Below are 2,916 nucleotides of genomic sequence, written 5' to 3' on the forward strand. Positions count from 1 at the left end.
ATCTACGATGTCGTCGGCGTTAAATTGGGAATGTAATTGCCTGTTTCATAAATTTTGTTATATTGACGTCCATAGCTAATGGTCCGCTCCTCAGGGTCGTAGCGTGAACTAAAGCTTACTTAAGTTACCTTCCTCAATAAACGGACTATACACTGCAAGAAATAATTCGAATTATTTAAATTTTCACTGAAATGTCAAAACTCCTTTTTCTTACTTTTTCTTAAACAATAACTTTTAAAGGGTTCTATCATTACGAAATTCGTCATTGGGAAATATCTCACTTTTTGTTTTACCAAATAAGGGTATCCGATATAAGGTAGACAATTTGTGCAGTTGTGTAAAAATGATCTACGAGACGTCTTTATCACAATAATGCTGGCTTATCAGTTAGCTTATAGTGCTGTTAATGAAAGATAAAGAAATTGGTTTAGCAACAGATGCAGATGCAGTTATAGAGACATCTCAACCGCTTTCCAACCGTTCAGAATTTTTAACAAAGCAGATTTCTTGACAATGTTTCCTTTATTTATAAATGATGACTGGGCAACTTTAACCCCCATACTATGTTATAAAGCGGTAAGTACTATTGCTATAAATAAAATAAATTTCCTTACAAATTTCTAGCTAACCGTGGTCAGCAATTTCAAAGAAAAAACGACTTTGAATTTCGAATGTAACCAAATATAGCTGATCTCGTTCCGAATATCCCAGGAAACCCTTCTCTGCAATCGTATTATATTACCAGACCACAATGACAGTTACATATTCTGGAGATCAAGGCGTCAATCGATTCTTGGCACGGTTTGTGACACATAATGAAGATGTTGTAAACATAGCGTCATTTCAATTAGCTATTACACCTGTTTTCATGAAACATAGCCTACGTTCAACCCCATTTAAATAATACGAGATTATTTTGATTTTGTATAACGTTTGGCAGTTCCTTCTTCTAAGGATCATTTCTATTATTACTTTAATCTAATTTTAGAGCGATGAAAAACGCATATGTTTCGTTGCAATCATTAACCTTTAGTATATTTTTTCTAATGATGTTCCAACGAAATCGATTAACTACCCGGCCCAGAATATTTAAGGGCAAATGATAAAAAACTCATCAACGAAAATCTCTCGTGATCAATAGATTTGCCTATTCTGAATCTGAATTCTGGAAATGGTACTCACGACAACCGATATTGAATGTAGAGAATGCAATCCGGAAAACCGGGCACGGTAATCCTCACTATCATCAACAATTGCACGAGAAGATACTATAAATGTATAATGCGTGTGCATGCGTTGTGAAACTGTCCAAAAGATAGCCTAACAAATACCATATGTTTCTCCAAAAGTATCTGATAAAATTAGAAGCAAAGATTTTATGCGCTGTCGAAAGTCTTCTGGCATAAATATAATGATAGAAAGATTTTATAAGCTTAAAGATTTACAAGCCTTATCGATAAAGGAACCTAAAAAAGATATTAATCATGACTAATCAATAATAAATTTTGGTGGTACGGCTTTGTGCAAGCCCACCCCAGTCACATATTCTACCGCTATACCGCAATACTCAGTATTATTGTGTTCCGGCTTAAAGGGTTAGTGAGCCATTGTAACTAAAGACGCAAGAAATATTACATCTTAAGAGGAACCGTTCCTAAGGTTGGTGGTATTTTAAGCAATGCTTAAAATTTCATACTTTTCCAGTGTCTATGGGTGGTGATCAATCAGGTGGCGCAGATAGTCGTCTGACTACCGATTTTATAAAAGAAAACTCGATTGATAATTTCCAGCTAATTGAATTAGGTGTAGAGATTCGACCCTGTTAACTTCTGTTATAACATTAAAATTTGCCGTAGGGCAGTTGATTATTCAAGACACAGTGATAAGTATTGAATTATCTGAAGTACTGCGTGTGAGGATTAAATAACGCCGCACTGTAGAAACACGAATACTAATATAATGAAAACGAAGTAAAGAAGAAGTAAGTGTAGATGCATTTACTATGTGAAAGAAAAAAAATATACAACCACCAATATAAAAACAGACAGACTAGATATGATAACTGGAGACTCTATTGAAAACGTGGATATAATAGTAGAGAAAAATTTAGACGGACCGTTACTCGAAAAATATTTGACCTTATCAGAAAAATACCTAATAGTATTTTTCTATAATTTCTTTAATTAATTCTAAATGTAAATTTTGATGAAATACTAAAAAATGTCGGAAACGAAGTCGATTTCATCCAGATCCAGTATACATAATATACCTATATGCAATGAGCTTCAATCATTCACTCGATTATCTCATAAACAGTTAAGCAATTCGGTCAATTCCGTTGATCAATGGAAATCTGGCAGGATTGAGAATGACACCGAATTGCAATTCCTAGTTGAAACTTAAAATAGGTGAGAATTTAAGAACTCCTGCAAATTAAACACTATTATAAGTGTACAATCATACGCATACTCTATCAAATCCATGGTTATGTTTAATAAAATAATGATACATTTCAAATTGCACGTATTATATACAATTATAACCCAATTATGTACATTTTACGGTATTATATAACATAATCAGTCAATACAATCAGTAACGATAATTTTTGTTTGTACACATATATACAATAGGGCAAGTTTCGTTGTTATAATTCTGATAGCGTGCCAATAAAGCATTGTCTCGTAATGCGCGTCAAAGGAACGAATGTACGGTTTTATTATAGAACACTATTGATTAAAAATAACTTGTCTCTACAAATATTCGTAAGCAAATCGGCCAGCAGTAAAGCGGAGCGCGTGGACGCGGTGCACACGCACGACTCTAGCGTGTTTGCTGTTTGGCCTGCGATATCGACCTTCTCCTTATCAATATAAGAGCTGCTCGACACGCCGCTCAACTAACTCGACCGATAAA

The sequence above is a fragment of the Vanessa atalanta genome, chromosome 1 (assembly GCF_905147765.1).
Source record: "Vanessa atalanta chromosome 1, ilVanAtal1.2, whole genome shotgun sequence".
Lineage (NCBI taxonomy): Eukaryota > Metazoa > Arthropoda > Insecta > Lepidoptera > Nymphalidae > Vanessa > Vanessa atalanta.